Raw genomic sequence first — 25,498 nt, forward strand, 5'->3', positions numbered from 1 at the left:
CTTTACAAACTGTAATTGGTAAAGCCAAACCAACCATAATGTAGTTTAGGATAATGTGTGAATTCTATCATATGTTACCTCTTCTTGTAGTTAGAGATATCCCTGGACTGGCATGTGATGTTGGAGCCCAACAGCTTCATGCCAGAGAAGCAGTTACCATGATTTTATTGATCTGGTTTGGAAAATTGTAGATAAAGAGCTACTATGCAGTGTTAAAATGCAGTGTTCCTATTATCCTCAGTTCCACCTCCTATGATCCCAGCAGCATTTTGTTAACGGAGATGAATTCAATATCTAGAGGTTATCACATTGGAGAAGGCTGCTCTGAAGCACCTTTTGCGAAATAAAAGAGGGGGGGGGAAGCTGTTACTTACATATTGAAGATTATTGAAGATTAGCGCTTGGTTGATCAGATGCAAGAAAAGCTATAGCTTAGATTTAATATGAGGATAATTACTGCTGAGAAGGGGTGACGCTGCTTTATTTGTTATTCAGATGCCACATATCCCAAACATGGCTGGGTTTCTTCCAGTCAGAACATATAAAGAAAATCAAACTCATTCCTGACTATTGAGAAACTACCCAGAGCAATAATAAAAAGGTAAGACCAGGTCAGCATTTTATAGCAAAATTATTCTATAGTTTGTTTATGTTGAACTGCAAACTAATTTTTGTTCTAATCCCTCTCCATAGCATTTTAAGTGGAGATGCAGTATCTAAAGATATGACACCTCAGTAAATATTTATATTATTTAATAAGTTTAGTATGGTCTTAGACATTTCTTAGAAATAGTATTACAAGCAATACAAGTAGGATAACACTGATGAGTTTTGTAAAAGTCACTTGCTGTATCCCACATGATATCATCTGGCCTTCTGCTCCCACAGTACTATGCTAGTTTTAATTGCAAAACAGAAAAAGTTGTGCAACTAAGTCTTTCTCTGATTTTTTTAATCTTTATAATCTAGGTTGAAATACACATACAATCACACACACCATTATTTAACAGATGATTCCAGATTCTGCATTTTTCGTTTCAAAAACTCTCTGGAACAAAGAATGTGTGAAGGATGGAAGAGATATTACCAACATAGATGGACCTAAAGCTTGATTGGTATAAAGCGACTCCCTCTGTCAGCGAAGAAATCAAAACACCTCACTGAAAGCCGAACAAGACCAGTGTTGCCGTCAGAACTATTCCTGCGTTTTCCGAATTCAGTGGAGGACTAAGATATCTTTAGGTACCATGAGGTAAGAAAGGTTGCGCTACAAATAATAACAGCCAGCAGCAAAGTGCACAGTGGAGGCCGTGGAAATATGATAGTAATATTCATGTAATCAGGCCACAGCAATGAGATTTGTTTTAAAAAGGGGGGGGGGGGGCGGGGAGGAAAGCCGATCCTGCCCTTGAAAATGAAGAGAGGATTTTGTGTTAAAAATAGTGACCAGGCATCTCTTTCCTGATGAGAACATACTGTGCTAAAGAGATCATCGGGGTTGTACACGCCAGCTTGGGGAGGGGGCTTGAGAGTGGGCTGCTCCACATTCCTATCAACAACACGCTCTTCACTTTTCAAGAGTGAGGCCCTTATCTCCTTTTCCTCGCTTTCCTATTGTTGTTCCATCTCCTCCTTTCCACCTCTCGATGCTTCCATCCCTCCTGCACAGAAGGCGCATTAATAGTTTAAACTTTCTTTCTGGGATCAGCTTGGTTGAATTCCCAAGGTAAATGCGTATGTCATGTGGCAGCCGGAACCTTTTTTTCCCATGCTATATTTAGCTTGTAGGAAGTAGCTGACAGGCACGGTGAAGTGGCCTGTAAGGAACAGGGCGCATATCAATAGCCTCATTTTGTAGTTTGCATTGGCTCCTCCATGGATTTCCCCCCCCCCTGACTAATTAATATTTCCATCAGCTTGGTGTTAGAAACTTCCTTTTTGGAGCAGGAATCTTTCTCACACAGGAATTAATTCCATTTATCTAATGAAATAGACTTTATTCATGAAAGCAAATGTTGTAATATAAGTGCTTAGTCTTTAAAGTTCACAATTCTCTTCCCTTCCTCATTTTGCTAGCCAGTTACTAGACAGGATTATTTTACTGTCCACTTGTTTGTCCAGTAATCTTCAATGTTGCTATTTAATACTGAATTCAGGATTCATGCAACCAATCCTTTTCAAGGTCAAGCTCACTTTTTATATGAAAACCAGATCTGTGCACCATAAGCTCCTTAAATCTATCAAATCTATCAATCCTTTGTGTGCCAAATACCCCTTTCGTTATATTTACTATCGTTCTTCTTATTAATGAAATTTTGAACTAGAGGGCGCACGGGTTAAACCTTTAGTAGATAAAAGCCTTTTTTTTTTTTTAACTTGTGACATTAGTCAGCCATGGCTCAAATATGCCAGAGCAGCCTGTTTTCTTCTAAGACCACATAATATTGCTGTTGTCTAATTCCCAGCCCACATCTGAGGCAACTTAATATCATATTTAGCAATCCTAGTTTTAAAACAAGGTTTCCCCTCTTATCCCAACAGAAATGTGGCCATAAAGATTATCTCACATTCTTCGCTCATCGTTTTATGGTTGATGTGATTAGGTTTGGAGGTCTGATTCAGAGCCGGATTCACAGGTGACTGTTACAGCAGAGAGTCTGAGAAAGCTCCCTGACTCTTTATCCTGCACCCATCCTGAGCACCTGCCACCTACTAATTTAGCACTTGGCAGGTACAGGTAGTCCTCGATTTACAACCACAATTGAGTCCAAACTTTCTGTTGTTAAGTGAGACATTTGTTAAAGTGAGCTTTGCCCCATTTTACGACCTTTCTTGCCGCAGTTGTTAAGTGAATCACCACAGTTGATAAGTCAGTAACCCGGTTGTTAAGTGAATCGGGCTTCCCCATTGATCTGGCTTGTCAGAAGGTCACAAAAGGGGAATCATGTGACCTTGGGATACAGCAAAGGTCATAAGTATGAATCAGTTGCCAAGCATCTGAATTTTGATCACATGATCATGGGACTGCTACAAAGGTCGTAACTGTGAATAATGGTCATAAGTCACTTTTTTCAGTGCCATTGTAACTTTGAATGGTCACTAAGTGAACTGTTGTAAGTCGAGGACTATCTGTACAGTAGCTAAACCTCCTTTTCTAGGTATCTACTGAAACTCACCATATCCCACTTTAAGGGTGATGTGGTTTCTTCCCCCCCCCCAATGTCAGGTTACACTTGCTGGGAGAAGAAATGAAGCTGGGGGTGGGGGGGACACTACCAATTCCATTCCTTAAAATGATCTGCCATATGTAAGTAAGGACAGCAGCATTTGCTGGCTTCATTAACAGCCATAAAGGGAACACAGTTTCTCCTCACACACTTTCCTAACTATTCAAGGACTGGTGCTGTAAGTTGAGTCACTCGTTGGGAAATGACCAAAGACAGCAGTTTTCAATAACAGCTTCGTAGCAAGTGCCAGGCACTTCCTATTTCATTTTATTTTATTTTTAAAACGTTCAAATGATTTTGCTCTCTGTTTAGATGGTAATGCCTCATTGTGTTTGCATGTGTTTTCAATTTTTTTTTAACATTATGATTATAGGCCTCAAAAGTTGGAAGAAGTCTAAATCTCTGTGAATCTTTGAGAGGGCCTGATGCCAATTCTGCTCATACAATCAGAGCTGTTGAAATATTTTGTTCCTAGCAGCGTCTGTAGAAGAAGCGTAGAAAAAAGTGCTTTTGGGTCCTACTTGGGGCAATAAATAAGAAGCATTTTGGCAGGAACCTACAGTGTCGTGTGACACAGTGGAAGTATTGATCATAGTTTTGCAAAATTTACAAACTTGCAGGAACAGTAAACTGCAAAGTAAAATTCATAGACCGTGGTTTGTAATTTAGAAAAACCCTAACACATAGGACCAGATTCCATTTCTGACCAAACGTCAGGCTACAAAACATTCAAAGCTTCTTGTGTCTATTTAGGACTTCCCATCCTCTTGCCTGAATTTAGGGCTGACATCAGCACCTATCAGCCATGAGCAGCTGCTCATGTGCCCTACAACAGATCCATACCTTGGAGTCTTCCTTTGGGCAAGTATGTCTTTATGACGCCAAGGAAGTGTCACTCCAGGGCTTGTGGGCAGCTGAAATGGAAGCTCCCATTGAATTAATTGGCCACAGCAGTTGACCACTATGGATAACATGCCAGCTAAATCTATGGTGGAGGGTCACTATATGAGAGGCCCAGGAGAAAGAACTTGATGGAACATCCCTTCGTGTTTGGAATCCTACCTTACCAAGTCTTCTTTGATTGCTCTCTCGTGATCCATTAACTACTTCTAGAGCAACAAATGCAGCCCTCTTATAGAGCAAGTTAGATAGCCTATGTAAATACTTTGATTAAGAGCTGTGGTGGCACAGTGGTTAGAGTGCAGTACTGCAGGCTACTTCTGCTGCCTGCCGGCTGCCTGCAATTTGACAGTTCAAATCTCACCAGGCTCAAGGTTGACTCAGCCTTCCATCCTTCCAAGGTCGGTAAAATGAGGACCCAGATTACTGGGGGTAATATGCTAATTCTGTAAACTACTTAGAGAGAGTTGTAAAGCACTGAGAAGTGGTATATATGTCTAAATGCTATTGCTATGAAGATTTGAAAATAAAGAGCAGTTTTGAGCTTCTACCAGAAACAAAAACCTGTTCACATGCAAAATAAGGTGTCATTCACCTTGTGAGCTTCAATCACACCCAGATGAGTTTCTGGAACTCAATAGCATTTCTTATACCTGCTACACATTAATCTACACCTGTTGCTTGCAAGGGCATTTCCTTTCCTCTGAATTTCAGAGCCACAGTCACACCAAAAGTCTTTCTTGCTTCTCCTAAAGAGAAATAGAAACAAGGCTGAAAAATAGTAATGGTATAATTATGGCAGGATATAATCAAAGCATGGCTAACCAACCATCACTGAAGTGGCTCCGGGAGGGATTAGATGGGATTGTGTAAAGATGCTCTTTGTGACCCCTTTCCTCTGCGAATCCACTGATGAGGCTCAAGTGCTGTTCCCAGATTGTGAATTTCCTCTTCCAGGAGAACACATAATCCCATCTAAAGCAGTCCCAATCTCAGTTTCTATATCTAGTTTTCTGTTTCTCAACAGCACCTCTACTTTGTTGAATTGGAATGGATTTAATTTCAGTTTATTCTTGCTCATCCAGCCCATCAACGTCTGCATGACCTGCTAGCCATGGACCATCAGCAATGCTTCAGGACACAGATTTAGAGGATATGAACAGTTGGCATAGTCTCCACCTCACTGCAAAGGCACCTTTTGCCCCCCCGCCCAAAAAAAAATTCCCTCCATTTCTAAAGTGCAATTGTTCAACAGTATGTGATCTGTCCATGGTGGTTCATATTGAAGTTTAAGGATTTGGGAACTATCTTCTGTTATCCATTTGAGTTTGTTGAGTCCATACTCTCTCTGGTCCCTGGCCATTTATTTTCAGGGCCATTTGCTTTGTAGCACCAAAAAAACCCCAGGCTCTTCTATTGTGCTGAGAAGCCATATCTCTCAATTCTCTTGCCAGTTTAGCAAGCCAGTCTGCCAGGGTTTGGGGGGTTGGCAAACGAAATGTGTCTGGACTGGCACAGAAATGTCTTCCCAGTCCCACTATCGGTTTCTCTTGTTCCTCGGAGATGTTCTGTGGGATTAGAGATCTGTTGGGGGAAGGAAAGAAGGGAGGACAGGTTCTTAAGCCAACCCAATCCCTGGGTAAAAATGCCCGCAGCAGCTGATCAGAGGAGCTGGGACAGTTTGTGACATGTGTGTAGCAATATTCCAGAAGGTTGTTGCACCTGTGGCACACACAAGCACATAGCCATTTGTGGATCAGACAGGCAAACCTCACCATGCTAAAATAGCATCTAAAAAGCCACTTCCAGCCCTCTTCTCTTGCCAAGACAATATAGGAGTCAAATTGTGTGATTAACACCTTTTTGCTGGCCATTGAACGAGATAACAGCATTTTAGGGTTACTGCAAGGACAAACTTTATTAAGCCTGAGTCTTGTGTTTCCTTCCTTGTGCCTTTTGTTACTCCCCACGAGGCTTCTGCTTTCTTCTCTTTAGTGTCACTTAGGGGACTTCAGATAAATAGGCTTTTTCTATCTCACTCCTTCTGGTTCCAGGCTAAAATGTACCAGAGCTTCATATCAGCTATTTGGTTGCTTGCCAATCTATTCCCTATTTCTCTTCTCTGCAGCTCTTCCACACAGAGGACCCCAGGTGAATTGAGCAGGGTTGAAACTAATCTGAGTTAATTAGCAAAACTGGCTGGAACTCCTTTCCTCCCAGCAGAATAGAGAGAGAGAAAAGAGCTCTTCTCTTTGCCAGGAGAGAAGCAGGCAGGCAAACAATGAGGTGGCTTGTTTTTGTTTGTTGTTTGTAGCTTGTGTTTGTAGCTTGTCAGCTGCAGAGACAGAAAGAAAGGGAGAAGGAAGGGGAAGGAAGAAGATGCGGGGAAGATGGGATAGTGGGCTGGTGGGCAGCCACAAGAAAATATAAAGATATTCTTGACCTCATTTAGTCCCTTTGTCTCATTGTTGTGTCCTCCTCCAGCACATTCTGTGTTTGCAGGAAAAAGTACCCAAAGAGATTCCCAGAAGCAAAGGCATGTGAAGTAATGTTAAGTGGCAACTTCACTTTGCTCTTTGGAGGGGAGGCAACGTTCTTGGTGGAACCCCTGGGCAGTGGTGCTTAATATAAACAATTGTCCAAATATTCCCCCAATGTTTTGCATTTGTAATATTTGATCTCCAGGGGCTTGGCTTTCATTAAAATAAGAACACACCTTTGTTCTCATTTTAGAGAACACAACTAACCCTTCTCAATATGTATTTAAGCCAAGCCTTTCAATAATAGTTTTTCCTCCTCCCCCACGCAGGCAAAAAGGAACGAAAACAAACCCTAAGACAGTGAGATTTAAGATTGCTGTATTTGTATAACACCCTGGCTAAAATTTGATAAGGTAATATTTTGGCTCACTGTGTTGTACAAATCCAGAGTGATTAGCTGATGGTCCAATATGTTGTGTAAACCCAAGCAGCTGGGTTAACGCTGTAAACAACCAGTCAAAATAGAAATGCTGTCTCTTCTAGCTACGTTTTGAATGTGAAAACAGAGCTGACATAGCCAGGTGCTTTTCTTTCCAAAGTGCAAAGCAAGAAGGTCCAGGGCTACATAACTAATTCCAGTCTCCCTCCATAATTCATTCTGTAATTCTAAGAGCGGCCAGTTGCACGCCTTGAAAATGAGCCTTGAGAATCAACGGATTTCAAGCCATCTGTTCCACCAACTTGTGCTCAGCTGCTGAGATGGCGGCTGCCACTAATACGCTCACTCGGCCCTCATTCCCCTTGTCCCCAGAGTGCCACCTCCTCCCACCATAGAAACATTTACTCATCACACTCGATCATAAATCCAGGTTGACCAAGCACCCTTTCCATGGGGGGGGAGGGTCACATAATAAGCTCAACCTGCCAAAAATGATGTCCTACGATGCTAAGGCAATGGCTGAATCCTCCTAATATACTGAGCCACGAGCTACTCCCTTTATTTGAGCTTGTCTGAGGGGGGAGGCAGTCATGCAAACGTAGCCAATACTTCACCAGCTGGCTTCTTGGCTCCATGGTGGCAAAGCATGCTCAGGGCCAAAGAATATGGAAACTGAACAGAAACTGAACATAAAAGGAGATAAGAGAAAAAGAGCCAAAAGATCTTCTCTGATGCTGCTCTATGGACATAATCCCTCTGGAGTGGGATGTTGCTCAGCCCGCTGCATTTTACCCATAATGCCCAGGATTGGAAAATTCATATGATTCTAGGACAGAATGCCTGCTGGCCTGACATTCCGGAATGACAAATCAAACAGTTACAGCTTGACCCAACTCTACACAACCCCCATCCCCCATCCTGGTGATGTTAAGTAGCTGGGAGTTTCCTCCTCTCCACATTCCTCTCCCTCCCACTACACTTCTCATTTTTAAACCCCCTCTCCCCTCATAAACACATGCTTTTCTCATTACTGACCATGTAACCCTAGGGAGACCAAAAGCAGAACTTGGCTCTTAGTGAGTGGATTGTTCCATCCAAAGACTTTTCTATGGCAAGTAAAAAGCCTATGATTTGGAAAGGATCGGTCCTCCACTAAACAAATGGTTCCATGCCTCCAGATGTTGTGCTACTGTGAATTGCTGCTGCAGCATTGCTACCCATTCGTGGCTGGACGGAACAAAGTTGGCAATCGGGTAAATTGGCCTAAAGTTAAAAGAGAGACAACCTTAAAGGGCCTACAGTCGCAGGAATTTTAAGCTATGTTCTAAAAAGGAAGGCTCCCAATTTTTGTCTGCTCCCCAAAAGTATGATTTGGAATGCAAATATACATTACCAGGAAACAGACTCAGAAATCACACTGTACAGGTCCGTGATGGTGAACCTATGGCACGCATGCCACAGGTGGCACGCGGTGCCATATTGGTGGGCACACGAGCATTGCCCTAGCTCAGCTCCAGCACGAATGTGCGTGCTGGCTAGCTGATTTTTGGGCCTTCTGGGCCCAATGGAAGTCAGCAAACGGGCTGTTTCCGGCCTCTGGAGGGCCTCCGGGGAGGTGGGGAAGGCTGTTTTTGCCCTCCCCAGGTTCCTAGAAAGCCTCTGGAGCAAGGGGAGGGCAAAAAATAGACCTACCGGGCCCACCGGGCCTTCACATGACAAAAGCAGGGGGAGCATGGGGGGGGTCACACACACATGCATGGGGGGGGCAGGGTGCATAGGATTATGGGTGTGGGCACTCCCCCAGCTTTTGGCACACAATGGCAAAAAGGTTAGCCATCACTGGTATAGGTAGTCCTCACAACAATTCATTTAGAGATTGTTCAAAGTTACAACAGCGGTGAAAAGCAGTGACTTATTACCATTTTTCACACTTTACAACCATTGCAGCCTCCCTACAGTCACGTGATCAAAATTCAGATGTTTGGCAACCGATAGTCATATTCATGACAGTTGTAGTGTCCTGGGGTCATGTGATCCCCTTTTGCAATCTTCTGACAAGATAAGTCAATGGGGAAACCAAATTCACGTAACAGTCGTGTTACTAACTTATCAACGGCAGTGATTCACTTAACACCTGTGGCAAGAAAGGTCGTAAAATGGGGCAAAATTCCCTTAGCAACTGTCTTGCTTAACAACAGAAATTTTGGATTCACTTGTGGTCATAAGTCAAGGACTGCCTGTATTTTAGGTTTTTCTGCTTCATTTTTCATTATCCTTTGCTAGCTACCCCAGTGCTTCTTGTGAATAAGTTAATGAGAGCTGTAATCCAATGCATCCAGAGGGCATTAGGCTAAGAAAAAGGAGCCTACTGATTAAATTTCAAAGAGGTCCATTTCACTATTTCACTAGATGGGGAAACAATTGTACTCACCATGTCAACCCCCACTCATGCTCCAAACCAGAAATCAGTTATAACATCTGATAGAATCTGAAAGTATCCATTAAATATCTCTCTTTAAGTATATTGAAGTGGAATCCTAATTTCTGCCTCTATATTTGTAGTACAAATCATATGACGTGCCTTTAAGAAGGTTAGCTGCCAAGAAGAATACGATAGAACTAAATCAAGGATGATATACTGCACAAAGCAACCACTATGAAAACCCTAAGTGCCCTAAACGTTGTTGCTTAGCTACAGCTGTACGGGAAATAAAAAGAAAACTGAGGTGGCGCATAAGAAAAAAAAAACATACAGTAGTCACAAAATCAAGAGCAAGCTTGTGAATTGTCCAGAACTCTTCATTCAATTAAAATGGAAGAAAGGGTGAAAAAGGAGAAAGAAAACTGCTCTTAGGTTAAGGCAGGAAGGTTTGGGTTTACTTCAAAGTTTGGAAAGACCCTTCACAACCTTATTTGGATTTGGCCTTTTCTGAATTATAGTCCTCCAGATGCTTTAGCTACCTGATGCATCATCCCAGATCACTGGCCATTCTGGCTAGGCCTGATGGATCTACAATGGGCATCAAATGTCTTCAGTAGCCCCCTCACTGCTCTTCCTAAGAGATCATACCAAAGAGGTTCAATGTTACTTGTGAGTTAGTGCCTGGAGTGTGAATTAGTGCTTGGGGTATAAAGGCACAGATTCATCCCTACATCCCTCAAAAGTGGCATGAAGATGCCTCATAGCCCATTTTAAAATATCATGTCTTCTTGAAGTCCCCTTGTCTTACCTTCAAGCATACAGAGAAGGCAGCCTGAAGTTGTATTGAGTACCAGTTTAAATATGACACAGTCAGCTCCTATGGGACATTAGCTCCTATGGGTCACTCTAGGCTGCTGCTTAACATATCTCTTCCTTTCAATTACTGGGAATTGCCCTCCAAGCCCAGTTTGGCTTGGGTTACAGGAGACATCAGACACATGGCTGCCAAGCAGCCATCTACTGTATATATATTGTTTTGAAAAATACCTACCACAGGAAGTAAGTTAATTGAGGGAATGGCTGTTGAGACCTGTTCAACAACTGAGTGGAGAAGATATGTTAATTGCGCAATAAATTCACTCTCATGAAAACCAAGCACAGAATCTTGCAAACTCCTGTCCACATCCCTAATTATTCCAGTTATTAGGGCAAGGGTGTCAAGCTCACGAAGTCATGTTGTCGTCACATGATGTATTGTGACTCCCCCCCCTTCGCTAAAACAGAGGTGGGCGTGGCCAACACATGACGCATCCAGACTGTGGGCCATGAGTTTGACACCTCTGTATTAAGGCTTGCTCAGATGTAGGGTTTTAAAGAAAGAGAGAGAGAGACAACCTCTAAATGTGCTAACCATACTCCCTATTTTTTGTCCTACATATGAGAACAGAAAACCAAGGCAGCCACCCATGGTTGAGAATCCTGTGCAAGATACCCTCAAGGAATGTTCTTGACACCCTAAAGTATCTCTGGACCACACCTTTTTAGAGACAACCATCACCGGTGCCACCCACCCACAAGCACATGTAAAACAAAGGAAAATGTATTTTGTCTCCAAGATACTGTCTCTAAGCACAGACATTGTCAGAACATGGCAGCAAGCAGGAGCAACATCAGAGTCAAGACGATTTTAGAAACAGCATACATGGGTCTTGGCAGATGCTACAGCAATATCTACTTTATGTCAGCCCTGAAGCTACTAATGCTTCTCTTTGCAGCCAAGTGGGCCTCTAAAATCCATTCTAGGTTATCATATAATTATAACAGTATGAAACTATCAAACTATGTCAGATTTGAAGACCCTCCACCCTCTGTGTCCTTGCAGTGCCATGGGGTTAGGAAATCTTAACTTGTTTCAATCTTTCTGTATGATCTCCAACAACTTCCATTTGTAGGAAGTTCTACCATACCTTGCATTTCTGCTCTTGGATTGCTCCATTACCTAAGAGCAGAGGTGGGGAACTATAGCCCCTTTATGACTTGTGGTCTTCAACTCCCAGAATTCCTAAGCCAGCCAGCCAATCTACAAGTCAAAAAAAGGGCCATAGTTCCCTACCCCTACCTAAGGAACTATGGCTCCCACTGTTTTCCTTTTAGGCTTTCTTACTGCTTTTTTTATTGTTTTAATTGTTTTTAACCTGTAAAATTGAAGTGTTTTAATATTGTGTGTGACCAACCATACGCTAAATAAATAAATAAATATGGCTCCCACTCCTCCCCTCCCCCATATTCCCAGGCTTTTAGTGACGCTTGAAAAGGTAAAACTGCCCCTCCTCTGCATGGCTGCCTATTTATTTCCTTGCTGCAAAACAGCCAAGTAAGGAAATGAAGAGAATCATGATGGGCTCCTGGTTAAAATATCCATTGCTCTACTCTTCCATTGGCCAACTAGATAATCTTTCCTTCCTTCTTCTTCTCTCTCTCTCTTCTAAATCCCCTAGAGCCAAAGATACAGTCATTCACACAGCAGCACAAAAGAGAAAAAGATGTGTGAGGCCAATGACTATGTGGAAGTGTCCCAAAATCATATTCGCTTTCCTAGATTGAATGGCAAAACCTACCTAGTTGAGCATTCCACTTTAACAACAAATATGGCGATTGGTTAATTCCATCTGCATATTAAGAAGCCGCAGCTTGTGGCTCTGCAGTTGTGTTGAGAGTATGATGGGCCAGGAAAATACACAACATATTTGGTATTCTGAACTGAATCATGAAATGAGCAGCAATCAAAAAATGTGCTTTAAAATGTGTGAGAGGCAGCCCAGATTTTTTGCTGTCACTGAAACAATTGGAGCTGTGTTTGCCCAACATGTTCTATGCAGAGCATTCCAGAAAGATACAGCAAATAATTATGACTACGCAGCAGTTGACTGAGATTATGATGCGTAGAGCTCCCACATGAGGAAATTGAGGTTTCCAAGTCCTTCTTCCCTACATGACATGATCAATGTTGTTCCCATATTTGTGCCACCTGGGCATCCCTTCCTGCAGCACAGCACAACATATTGATTTTGTCAGGGTAAGCAAGAATCTCTCTGCTGAATAACACCTGCTGGTCCTTCTAGCAGTTAAAAAGTCTCTTTGGATTCAAGCCACTCACCAACATCTGATAAGGCTGATGGGAGCTAGCACTCAAACAGCTTTTAAATTTAAAAAAAAATGTGTTCCAAAGCATAGTTCATGACTGAAGAGGGGGAACGGGTGACGGTTTGGTGATGATGAGGCTGTATAAAAGTGATATTAACAGGGAAGGGACACCACCATATTATGATTTTCATTCATTGTACCAAAGGAATATCTTGCCTTGTCTTGGTGGAGCTGAGTTGCATTCTATCCAAGCTAGGTAAATTTTGGAGATATCTATAATGCCTAATCCAAATCGGAGCAGATTGAGGGTTATCCCGTTATTCACTTACTTCCCACTCTTTATGACTTAAAGGACATAAGGTCAGTTGCTCCTTTGAGTTCTTGTAAATTCCTGCTTGTATCATCAGTGATAAATCTAGTCACCTTTTGTCTTCTGGCAGCCTCTGACTTTATTCCAAAGTGAATAGCTAAAAGTCTATGGAGATTCTCAGTCATCCAGGTCATGGTTGTCCTAAAGGTGCTTTTTCAGGAGGCAATTGGATTTTCTTGGGTTTTGTTTTGTTTTTGAAGACGTTTCATTTCTCATCCAATCAGAGCTGAAGGAGCTTCTTAAATGAGAAGTGAAACGTCTTCAAAGAAAAAACAAAGCACAGTTGCCTCCTGAAAAAGCACCTTTGGGACTCTGACTTTATTGGGACTCTCATTTTTCCAAACAAGGGTCTTCTCCACTAACCCTTGCCTTCACATTCTGTGTCCAAAATATGTTAAATGTGTTCGAGGATCGTGCCCAATAACTCCATAGACAAGTTTTCATTAGATCAATTACTGTTTATTAACTGTACATCTTATCATTACAGGTACAAGTCTGGAACTGAGGCAGGACCGCATGGCTGACCCTTAAGTACCCCCAGGGCGTGGCTAAGGTAAGGAGGGGTTATTGGGTTAGGGTGGACCTTGGGGGCTGGCTTGCCCAGCCCCCCTGCCTCTAGCTCTGGATCAGAGGCAAGGCATTTATTCATGACAAAACCCCCTCTAAATGCCTGGCCGAGATATCTTTGTGTGGTATGTACCTGAGGTGTCCTTTTCAAGAGGACGCCTAATTTTGATGTGAGGTACGTGTGCTGTTTGTTTTGCAATGGCTTTGTTAGGATGTCTGCTGTTTGTTCTTCCGTGTCACAATGTATAACTTTTACGAATCCTATATTCGCAAACTGTCTAACGTGCTTGTACTTTATATCGATGTGCCTCGACCTTTGACCCACTGCTTCAGCCTTAGATATTTCCATGGCGGCTTTATTGTCCTCATGCATGATGATGGGGTAGTTCGGTTCGGCCCATATGTCAGCGAGCAGGTCATCAAACCAGACCAGGTTGTTGGCGGCTTTGGACAAACAGATATACTCGGCCTCGGTGGTGGATGTAGCTACCAAGTCTTGCTTGCCTGTATACCAATGAACTGGGCTGCTGTTTAGAAAGAATACGTAACCCGAAGTGCTCTTTCTGCACTTCACATCCCCAGCCCAGTCAGCGTCTGCATAGCACGTGAGTGTGGGTGTTGTGGTGTTCTCGGGCTCTAATGATAGGCAAGCCTCGGAGGTTTGCTTTAGGTACCTCAATACCCTTTTGATGGCTTCCCAATGGTACACAGTAGGCTTACCCACATGTCTTGACAGCAAGTTAACTGGCAGGGTGATGTCTGGCCTGGTCCAGTTTGCAATGTATAGTAGGGAGCCTATGGTAGATCTGTATAATGTGTTGTCCTTGAACGCCTCAGCCTCATTATACATGTCCTTCAAAAAATCTGGTTGCATTGGTGTTTCACACCCCTTGGCATTTGTCATGTTGCATTTATGTATTAGTTCCAAAATTTTATCCTTCTGTGACAGTTGGAAACCCTTGCCTGTTTTTGTGATTTGCACCCCCAAGTATTTATCTACCTTACCCAATATTTTTAGTGTAAAGTGTTTTCCCAGCTCATTGGCGAAGTTATTACATTTGCTAGCTTGATCACCGATATACAATATATCGTCTACGTATATCAAAACATATTCGGGGGAGCTGTCTGACTTCTTGGTGAAGAAGCAGTTGTCTGCTGAGGTGGCTGAGAATCCCATGGATTTCAATGTCTTGGATAGACACTCATACCAACGTTTCCCCGATTGTTTGAGTCCATACAAGCTTCGGTTTAGGATCCAGGTTTCTCCCTTCTTGGTGTTTTGGCTAGGTGGCGCTCTCACGTATATTTCTTTGTCGAGCTCAGCGTGCAGGTAAGCGGTTTGCACGTCGAATTGATGCACTTCTAACCCTAGCAGTGATGCGATTACCAGCGCACACTTCACGCTCTCAGCCCTGACTGTGGGGGAGTACGTTTCCGTGTAGTCATCAGGGTATTTCTGGGCGAACCCCTGTGCCACCAGTCTAGCTTTGTAGAGCGCTTTGTTTCCCTCTAGTATTTTAACTTTGTAGACCCACCTAGTGCCTATGGTCGTCTTTCCTATTGGGACTTTAGAGGGAGTGTATACGTTTAGTTCCCTCAGGCTGTCCATTTCCCTTTCCATGGCCTGTTCCCACTTTTCTCTCTCCTCATCCGGTAACCTCAGTACGTCCTCATATGTGTTGGGGGTTAGTTGGTTAGTGTGTAGGGATAGTACGTAGTCCCCTAACCTTTCTGGCCTTTTGCCCCTGTTTGCCCTGACTGGTCTGTCGGGAGGTGTCTCTGTGTCATGCATGTACCTAGCTTCTCTCTCGGTGAGTGAGTCCACTTTGATGTGTGGGTGGTTTTCCTTCCATCCCTTCACTGGTATTTCCTGTCCTTTGGGTTTATTCTTTCCCTGTTCAGTGCCCCTTCCTGCTTGGTGCTTTGTTTCCCTTTGATCATCCCCTGGTCCATCCTTGTTAAGGGACACCTCGTTGAGATGTATTTTGGACCAGTTAGCGTTTTCGTGAAAGACAGCTGTTCGTGATATCACGAAATTGTTGCTGTTGTCTATGAACCTGTATCCCTTCGTTCCTGGTTCATAGCCCATGAACCTCAGCCTCCTGGATACCCTGTCTCCCTTACGTCTGAGTTGTTTGGGGATGTGCACATCTGCTGTGACCCCGAATATGTGTAAGTGTGACACCTGTGGTTTCCTTTGGTACATTAACTCGTATGGAGTTTTATTCAGTACGCTTGACCATAGCCTGTTTAAAGTATAATTTGAATAAATGAGTGCTTCGGACCAGAAATGCTGCCCTAGGCCGGCATCCTCTAGCGCGCACCTCATCATGGTCTGTAGTGTTCCGTTTTTTCGTTCTGCCACGCCATTTTGAAAGGCGGAAAATGGAGAAGTTGTGTAATGGACCATCCCGCGTGCCTTCAGCCATCGCGAGAAGTCGCTTGATAAAAATTCAGACCCCCGGTCTGTCATTATTTGCCTGATTTTGGTGTTGTGCTGTGTCTCCACCCTCGCATAGAATTCCTTAAATTTTTGGAATGCCTCATTCTTGTGTTTTAGGGTGTACACGAAGCCATAGCGACTGAAATCATCCACTATGGTCAGGAAGTACCTTTTCCTGTACTTGATGGAGGGCCTTAGTGGTCGCACTAGATCCATATGTACGAGTTGGAAGATCAAATTAGTTGTGCGTACTGACTTCTTGGGTCTAGGTTTGGTTTTTAATTTGGAGCCCTTACAAATAGAACACTCGAGATAGTTCTCACAATTCTTTATTTTTATACCTTCAGAGCATTCCAACATTTTCTGCACCACGGTTGTGTCCCAGTTTTCTGTGTAATAGGTGGGCACAGTTGTCATGCATCAGTTTTCCTATCGCTGGTTTCTCCTTCCTGGGTGCCCCCTGCTCACTGGGATCATCGGTGGTGTGTGCGTGCCTAACCCCCCCTACTTGTGTTGTCTGGGCTATTGGGTCTAACCCCTCGGTGATTGTTTACTTCTGGCTGTTTGTCCTTGGTTGGGTGGAAGAATGGTAGTTCCCCACTGACTACTACTTTCCCTATCCTTTTACCCCCTCTAGTTACCTGTGCCTTTCCTTCTTTGAAAGTCACCTCGACATTGTTATCCTTGCTCAGTTTTAGGGTGGCAAGGATATTATATGGTATATTTGGCACTAAAAGTACTCCTTGTACCACACCTATTCCTGGCACGTATGCGTTACCTTTGCCTGTTACTTGTACGTTATTCTGGTTAGCCACTTTTACTACAAAGCTTTCTGCTGTAAAAGAGGTTAGTAGATTGCGGTCATGTGTGATGTGGTTTGTGGCTCCTGAGTCCAGTAGCCATGTGCCTTCCTCCTTGTCCTGGCCTATGTGTCGTTCTTGATCCCCTATGCCATACAGTGATCCGGTGTGGCTCTCCCTGGAACTATCCCTGTGATCTCTCCTGTCCCTAGGGCTAGGGGAATCCCTACGCCTGTGTCTGACCTCTGGTGAGCATCCGCTGGTATGTCTTGCCCTTTGTTCTGGTCTATCTCTTCTATGTATCCTGTCCCCTGTATTTTTAGGGCAGTCCCTTTTGTAATGGTTTCTTGACCCACATATATAACACTCTGTGTTGCTGTGGTTTCTACCCTGTGGCTCAACCTTCCTGCTGGGTCTTTGCTCCCTGCGGCTTAGGGAGCGGTCCTTTCTGATGCTATCTTCGGATATTAGTTTGCTTGTTAGTAAATCCAGTGAGAACCTCCCTGACCCTAGATTGTCTATCTGCGTAATGAAGGTGTCCCAACTAGGGTCTAGGGAATTTACTATGATACTTATCATGGTCCTCTCGCTTATGACCTCCCCCCTTTGTGTCAGCTGGGCCCTGGTGTTATTTAGTGATAGTAAATGCTCGCTCATTGGAGTCCCTGCCTTGAGTTTGGTGGTATAAAATTCCCTGGACAGCCTGGTGGTGCTGGCAACGCTTTGGCAGTAAAATAGCTTGTGCATTCTCTGTATTATTTCTAGAGCAGTCAGGTGGTGGCTAATGCTGGGGTAAATACCAGGGGTAATACTGGCAATGACAATACAGTATGCTTTGTGATGGATGCAATCCAATTCAAAAGTCCAGGGTTTTTCTGGGGGGTCTGTAACCATAGACAATAGGTCTTCCTTTAGCAGGGTGGCCTGGAGCTGTTGATTCCAGTCCAGGAAATTCTCCCCATCTAGCCTTAGTTTGGGAAAGTCACTGGGCAAAGTCCCTGAATTGTAAGTTAAATTACTTACATTATGTCGCTGTCCATGGTTTCTCACGTAAGGATACTCACAATAAGGCAGAGGAACGACTGTGGCAAGTCTGAACTGACTTGTCTCTATGTGCCTGCGTCGGTGTAGCTCTATGTCCTGTTCCGTTTCTCTTGCAGGGGCGTGCTGCGCATGCGTGAGGTTCATTTCTCCCCAGTCGCCGTGGAGTGAGGAGCTCGTCCATGCCACTCCCGGGTGAAGGCCCCAATCTTCCGGATGGGCCTTCAGTTCCTCCCCGGTCGGCCTTGCTTGCTCGGGATCGTCGCGGATCGCCGTCTGGAGTCTCGGAAAGCGGTGAGGATCGCCGGTAGACACTGGGAGTCCCGCTGGGGCCGCGAATGGTCCCGGATGGCCCGGTCTCGTGCGGATGTCGCCTGTGGGTGTCGGGCCAAGCCCCCTGCCCGCCGATGGACGTCCCCTGCCTGCGGATGGCCTCGCGGTCCATGGATCTGGTCCCGGTCGTCGGTCCGGTGAGTAATCCCATCGCCCTTGGTGTCCCGTTTTTGCGGGTAGGTTCCTTAGGGGCTCTGGGTGGCCCTGGGTCCATGCGATGGTGGCTAGCTTCTCAAGGTGGGCGTCGGTGCCGGCCCTCCTCGCGCTGGGGTCCCCTTTGCTTTTTGGCCTGGCACCGGGGTGTATGGTCGGTATTTTCACCTTGTCCCCTAGGGCCGCGGCGATTAGTTCGATGGCTTTATTGACCTCGGGCTCGGTAGGCGAGTCTGTAGGTTTGGGTTTTGGGCTTTTGTGCTTTTTGTAGTATTTTTGGTCGGTTGTTTTTGAGTAGGCCCCGATTCCCGCCATGGGATTTAAATCTCGGGTGTCTATTGGTGGATGGTCGGCCATCTTTGATGATGCCGCCTCCCAAGATGGCCACCGTAAAAAGGGCGCGAAGTCTCCTTCGGCCTTTGCGGTAGGTTTTTGGCGGGGGAAATCTTCCCTTACAGGGTCTTCGTCGCTGTAATCGGATTCGTCTTCATCTTCCTCACTCGCTGCTTCGCAGCCTTTGACCAGGCTTCGGAGTTCCGCGATGAGGTCGGTGTTGCTTTGTGACGAATCTATCAGCTCCATGAGTTTTCCTTTTAGGTCGTGCATCTCTTCTTTTGAGGTTTCGTGTTTCGTCCACCCCTCGTTGCTTCTGGCCGGGGTGGATGGGTGGTGGAGTAGGCCGCTCGTCTCGGGTGCCTCTCCTTGCGTGGTTTCGGGTTGGGCAGATCGTTCTGCCATCTTCTTGGTGAATGCTCTGGTATTCACCCTGTCTGTTGTGGTCCTTTGCATGCTGTGGAGTATTAGGATTGGGCTATCCAACCATCCTCTGCTACCATATTGTTAAATGTGTTCGAGGATCGTGCCCAATAACTCCATAGACAAGTTTTCATTAGATCAATTACTGTTTATTAACTGTACATCTTATCGTTACAGGTACAAGTCTGGAACTGAGGCAGGACCGCATGGCTGACCCTTAAGTACCCCCAGGGCGTGGCTAAGGTAAGGAGGGGTTATTGGGTTAGGGTGGACCTTGGGGGCTGGCTTGCCCAGCCCCCCTGCCTCTAGCTCTGGATCAGAGGCAAGGCATTTATTCATGACAAAATATTTTAGGCTTTAGCTTCGTCAAGTGTTTCTAGTGAGATGTCTGGGTTTACTTTAGCTAGTATTGAATGATTTGCTCTTTTTTGTAATCCATGATATTCCCAACAATTTTCTTTAGCAACCCAATACAAAGCCATAACTTTTCTTTGTTCAACTTTTCTGACTTTCTAGCTTTCATAACCACACTGTAGATCAGAAGTCTTCAAACTTGTGGACTTTAAGACTTGTGGACTTCAACTCCCAGAATTCTCCAGCCAGCTATGCTATGCTGTCTGGAGAATTCTGGGAGTTGAAGTCCACAAGTCTTAAAGTCCACAAGTTTAAAGCTGCCAAGTTTGGGGACCCCCGCTGTAGATAGTCCCAAGTCATGTGCTACCCATTGGATTCAGTGGTCACCATTCATAAAAAAGGAAAAACACTCTTTTGATGTCTGGTTGCAGCCAGTCCAATGTCAGCTCAATCAGGGCTTGCCCATTTTATATACATAAAAACTGGGCTGGCTGTCTCATGAAACTAAATATTGAGTTAATTATAGTAACTTGGATGGTTTAATGATATTTCTACAGACTCTCTAGAAGTTTCTGTTTCAAGAGCAGTAAATAAACAAACATACATATCAGTTGAATGTATTATAGCTGTCTACTAATTGTGGACAAGAGGCACAACCAGGTAAGACCTTTTAAATTCTGTAAGGGTACATCAACAATTCATTCTAACAGCTGCCTTCATGACTGCAGGTATATTACCTGCAAATCAGAGATTCCAAAATAGTGGTGATGATTAAAGACTTACCCTGAATCACTATCCAGGATCAATTCTCATTATTCAGTCATGTAGAAGTGCTATGACACCAGGCATTGCTTTTCTCCTGCATGTTCTCTCAATAGGATAATTACCTGCTGCTTATCTCAGAAGAAGCTTGTCTTCATTAACTCTTATGTGGATTGCTAAATAGGATCAAAGTTTCAAGTGAAGACAAATGGTTGGTGAGGCTTAATAATGAGAAGTCATTCATTTACTTGTCTTTCCTTGAACTGAAGTGACAGTGTGTGAATGCCTATGTGTTAAGTTGGGCTGTAGAGAAAAAGCTAGAAATCCTGTGGGGGTACTAGCTGCCCTGCGAGCCCATCAGAACCTTTTTCTGGACTTCTAGACATGGCTGCTTGGCTTCTAGCAGAGATTTCAGTCTCCATCTGATGGGTGATGGGGTCCAGCTAAGATCAGAACTTCATAGCCCACATAGCAATTATGGGTTTATCTCAGGCAATCATGGCCCTAAGGTGACACACATGATTGGACACTTGTTAGATCTTTTACTTCAGAAGCTGCTAGGTGGTCTAGAGGTAAAGGCAGTGATTGGGAACAGAGGCAACCAGGGCAGGGTCGGAGTCTGCAATGGGATGGTGTAGGTAGGATATGCAGGCATTGTTTTGGGCCAACTCAAGGTAGGTGGCTAGAAATTCAATCAAGAGGGAAAGGTCATCAGCCACAAAATAGCTGGGTAGATGGGACTGACATTATCACAGCTGCCATTAAAACAGCAGGATGCCAGAAATCAGATCCTGCTCATATCAATTGCCAGTCATTCAGATATCTCCCTGCCATATCCTGCTGTAAATGATTGCTTACTGCTCTTGCGATCCCATAATTCACTGGTATAACGATGAGCTTCTCTCTCTCTCCCACTTTCTTCAAAAAGTAGTTAAAGGACATGAATGTTCTAATTTGCATTAGTGGGTGTGATAAAAGTGACTCAGTATTAATTAATCCAGATGCCCAACTGTATAGTTTGAAATGCAACCATAAATCGAAGAGGGGAAAACATTTTTGTCTCCTGTGTACCCTATTAGAGGGAGGAAGGGACCGCAAAGAAGCTAACTCAGCCCTTCCTTCCCCATGCTCACTGGTAATCCCTATGGGAGCCCTTGTTCCTAGGTTCCACCAGTGTGAAGATTGTTGACTTTCTTTTACTGCAGCCCATTCATTTAAACCCATGTGATGTCTTTTCAAGAGAGGCTGCATTGGCCAAAGATTTGTTATGCAGGGCCAGCACCCCCAAAAATGGTGTTCTCCATCCAAGACCCCAAGACTATTCACTCCATGTTGACTTAAGGCAGGGGTCCCCAAACTTGGCAACTTTAAGACTTGTGGACTTCAACGCCCAGAATTTTCTGGGAGTTGGCTGTAGAATTCTGGAAGTTGAAGTCCACAAGTCTTAAAACTGCCAAGTTTGAAGACCTCTGACTTAAGGCCTTCCTGACTTTTGCCTTCTGTTGTCTGATTCCATTCTGGAATCCATGCTACCATGTCTCTTGCTCTTGAGGTTATTCTTACCCTGGATCTGAATGCTGCAGTCAAAACTTGAGGGAGATGGGCAGCCTAAAAACATGAACTATAACTAAGTACATACGTAAGTGGATGGATGGATGGATGGATGGATGGATAGATAGATAGATAGATAGATAGATAGATAGATAGATAGATAGATGGATAGATGGACGGATGGACAGACAGACAGACAGACAGACAGATGTTTTGATCCTCTTTTATGTCCTGCTGTGGGATTTTTATGGTTGTAATGACCAGGGGTAGTAAATTTCATAAATAAACTTTTGGAACCTATTGTTCAATCAAATATTTGGGGGGGGTATGACAGGTGGGAGGAGAAAGGTTGTTTTGTCGTGGAGGTTACAGCAGCTACTTAAGGTATAATATGGGAGAAAATTACAAGCATTCAGATTGATTCATTGATTGATTAATTGCATTTATAGCCTGCTGAATTTAATTAGATTTTAGGTGGGTACATGCAAATGAGGTTCTACTCAGCCTTCCCCAACTTGGCCATCATCCAGCTGAGTAGGGATAGCAATTCCCAAATTCTCAGGCAGGAAGAACTAGAATAGTCTTGGGGAGATAATTCTACTTGAGGCTGTAAATTGCTTCTAGGATACAATCAGATTCTGCATGAAGGAAACTAAGCTCTCTGTCTGATTGCTGGGGACTGTCTGTAGCTAGATTTGGTTCAGTGGGGAATGCTCAGCACATCCTCAATTCAAGGGCTCATTTCTTGTCCTGCAAGGCTTCATAATCATACCTAATTATGCTTTAGGATTACTGAGATGAAGAAAGAAACATGCAATGGTCAATCCCCTATTTTAAAAATACATATAAAATTCAAGAGTTACTCAACCTATTAGCTTTCTTTGGTGAGTCACACAAATTCTTTGACAGTGGAAAACAGAAATGGAGAGAGAAAAAAAGATCATTTTTATATGAGCGATGCTAGAGATAATGTTAATATGCCAAGGAAAAAGGCAACAGAATACAAATTAGGTGCCTTTACCTAACAGTAAATAGAGAGGCTAATGTAGTATTTTTTTTTTCCATGGGATGGGAAGATAATTTCTCTATAATGGAATAGAAATAACTTGACATTCAAAACAAATGGAACAAACGGGGGAAAGCAAAATGGACACATTTATCCTGCCAATACTGAGAATGTCGACGTTTACATCTTACAAATATGGAGTCTCTTTGCAATAAACTTGCCACTTTTTTTTTCTTTTTTTGTGAAGCTTCGTGACTGACAGACACTCAGACACTGCAGCCCCAAGCTGATTGACTGTTGGGCATAAACCATCTGGAAATGAAGCCAGTTTAAGAAATCCATTTCTGAATTTCAATTCCTTCCTCACCTGGATCATAATGATGTACTTATCATGCCATCCCCCCCACCTCACAATTGGTGGGTTCCTTGCCTTTCTACATCTTGCATGCTTTCTTTCCTGTAGATGAGTCTTGAATAGTCTTTCTCAACCTTGGCAACTTTCAAGATGGGTAGACTCCAATTCCCAGAATTCCCCATTCCACCCATTTGAAAACTGCCAAGATTGAGAAGGACATTGGAGTCCATCTGTCTGTCGTCATCCCCCCTACCCCACCCCCACCCCGCATTGAATCAGAAGGATTTGTAATCCCAAGCAATATGATTGATTCTCTGCTGGATTGCCTCGGTGGAATGTTTGGATTACTTGTATCATATTTTAGCCTCCCCAAAGAACTAGAGAGTGCTGTTAATTGATCTTAACAAGGGACAGATGTGACAAAATTAGACTTGTGTCCGCCAATGCGATGAGCCGGTACATAGAGGCAACAAACTCCTGAGCCATGTTCAATAACTCTCTACTGGAAGGCAAACTGAAATCCATTGCCCCAGCCTTATAATCCTGGGCACATCTAGTTAAGTCCGTGATGAGATCAGAAGCTCAGGAAGAGTTGCCACTGGGCAATGGGGAGGGTACAATGAGGATTTCAATTTCACAAAGAAAGCCTTACATCCAAGGGTTCCATTATTTGGTTCCTGAGGGCCAACAAGGGCCAATTTGTTTACTAGGTGGGGTCCATATTAACCTTAAGAATGGGAGCTTTGGACTCACACAAAGCAGCAGGCTTCTCCTGTTCAAGAGATCTTGAGGCTTGACTTTTAGAGTTAGGCCCAGAAGGAGACTTTTTTGAATAAAGTATTACTTGCCAACTTCAAAGACAACCATTTGTCTATGATAAATTACAAACTAGGATCAAAAGAAAGCTCAATTCTTATGAGAACGAATACCAAAAAAAGAGCCCCAGAGGGATTAATATTTGGGAGAAGAGAAAGAGAGAGAGAATTGAAAAGAGAAAGGCTTAGCCTGCAGTCCCAGAAATATGCAATCACTACCTCAGGCCTGAGATGGCTCCTCCAAATGCTTTTTCACGAATTCCAAGCATTGACATGACAAAGAGTGAAAGCTCTTAAATGTGTAATCAGCCATCCTATTAAATTAAATCAAATTAAGCCCAGTTTTTGTCCTGTCTATAGCCACTTTTTGGAGCACTGCCTTTGGTATGTCATTCAAAGTACAAAGTTTTTCTGCCTGAAAATCAAAATGTTGTATGTTCCTAATTTAAAACAAATACCTTACAAGATTTAGATTTTCTGCCAGCATTAAAAAAGCATGCACAAAAACTGAAATACACATGCAGTTATATTTATTAAGCAGGGATATTATCTTAATACAGATTTGAAGGAAGAGAGATTCTTAACAGTCTCCTTCAAATTGATCTTTTATTGCCTACAAAATAACTGATACCATTTGACATGTCTACCCTGCTATATAGCTAAGATTTTTGGTAGTCCCAGTTTAAGACACCAGATCTCTTCTCTCTTCTTTTCTCAGCTGTTTCCCAGGGCTGCTCCCTGATTTCATTGAAGTGGCATGAAATAATATAATCTGAAGTTCTGGCTGGTTGCCATTACAATAGTGGGGACTATGGAACTATGGAAAAGAATAAGAGGAACAATATGTTTATCATAGGTTGGGAAACCTGTAACCCTCCTGATGTTGTTGGACCTTTAGTCACATCAGTCATGAGCCCTGGCCACATGCTGAGGACCCAGAGAGATGTCTCCAACCATGTATGAAAAAGTGCAAATTCCTTCTAATCTACTTTTTGCAGATCTGGCAGTCCTCACCTGTCAATTCTCCTGTTCCTCCCTATACTCCTTACTACAACTCCCATCTCTCCTCTGCCACCAGCACAAGTGCTCAAACCCATATCTGACCCTCATATAGCTAGCTAGCTCTCTCTCTCTTCCTCTCTCTCCCCCTCCCCCTCCCTCCCTTTAATCACTCAGACTAGACTAGACTAGACTGGACTAGACTAGACCGGGATGGGATGGGATGGGATGGGATGGGATGGGATGGGATGGGATGGGATGGGATGGGATGGGATAGAATAGAATAGAATAGAATAGAATAGAATAGAATAGAATAGAATAGAATAGAATAGAATAGAATAGAATAGAATAACAAAATTGGAAGGGACCTTCTAGTCCAACCCCCTGCTCAGGCAGGAAACCCTATAAACCCATTTCAGACAAATGGTTGTCCAATTTCTTCTTAAAAACTTCCAGTGTTGGAGCACTTCGGGAGGCAAGTTGTTTCACTGATTAGTTATTCTAACTATCAAGAAATTTCTTCTTAGTTCTAGTTGCTTCTCTCCTTGATTAGTTTCCATTCGTTGCTTCTTGTCCTGCCC

At 43.6% G+C, this 25,498-nt stretch overlaps 1 long non-coding RNA gene across 1 annotated transcript in view; it reads left to right on the top strand.

The window, feature by feature from the left end:
- Positions 1-1,066: 1,066 nt before the first annotated feature.
- LOC139310496 (uncharacterized) overlaps positions 1,067-25,498 on the top strand; it is a 49,104-nt gene continuing 24,672 nt past the window's right edge. Inside the window, exon 1 of the long non-coding RNA XR_011599890.1 lies at positions 1,067-1,252. This is a non-coding gene — a long non-coding RNA (uncharacterized lncRNA). The remainder of the gene's footprint in view (positions 1,253-25,498) is intronic.

This window comes from Pituophis catenifer, unplaced genomic scaffold (genome assembly GCF_029215685.1).
Source record: "Pituophis catenifer annectens isolate HBS135680 unplaced genomic scaffold, rPitCat1.0.hap2 SCAF_2, whole genome shotgun sequence".
Lineage (NCBI taxonomy): Eukaryota > Metazoa > Chordata > Lepidosauria > Squamata > Colubridae > Pituophis > Pituophis catenifer.